Genomic DNA, 555 nt, shown 5'->3' with positions numbered 1-555 from the left:
AGTGAGTGTACAGCTTGTATAACAGTGTAAATTTGCTGTCCCCTCAAAATAACTCGACACACAGCCATTAATGTCTAAACCCCTAAGTGAAAATTTCCAAATTGGGGCCAATTAGCCATTTTCTCTACCCGGTGTCATGTGACTCATTAGTGTTACAAGGTCTCAGGTGTGAATGGGGAGCAGGTGTGTTAAATTTGGTGTTATCTCTCTCACTCTCTCATACTGGTCACTGGAAGTTCAACATGGCACCTCATGGCAAAGAACTCTCTGAGGATCTGAAAAAAAAAGAATTGTTGCTCTACATAAAGATGGCGTAGGCTTTAAGAAGATTGCCAAGACCCTGAAACTGAGCTGCTGCAGCACGGTGGCCAAGAACATACCGCGGTTTAACAGGACAGGCTCCACTCAGAACAGGCCTCGCCATGGTCGACCAAAGAAGTTGAGTGCACGTGCTCAGCATAATATCCAGAGGTTGTGTTTGGGAAATAGACGTATGAGTGCTGCCAGCATTGATGCAGAGGTTGAAGGGGTGGGGGGTCAGCCTGTCAGTGCTCA

General features: G+C 46.5%; 1 protein-coding gene across 2 annotated transcripts in view; it reads right to left on the bottom strand.

Moving 5' to 3' along the window:
- Positions 1–555, bottom strand: part of LOC107656780 (serine/arginine repetitive matrix protein 2-like) — a 13,641-nt gene that overhangs the window by 3,917 nt on the left and 9,169 nt on the right. The gene's annotated exons all lie outside the window — the stretch shown is intronic.

This window comes from Sinocyclocheilus anshuiensis, unplaced genomic scaffold (genome assembly GCF_001515605.1).
Source record: "Sinocyclocheilus anshuiensis isolate Anshui unplaced genomic scaffold, SAMN03320099.WGS_v1.1 scaffold1979, whole genome shotgun sequence".
NCBI lineage: Eukaryota > Metazoa > Chordata > Actinopteri > Cypriniformes > Cyprinidae > Sinocyclocheilus > Sinocyclocheilus anshuiensis.
The sequence above is the reverse complement of the archived record's forward strand: the minus strand, read 5'-3'. Positions and strand labels throughout refer to the sequence as shown.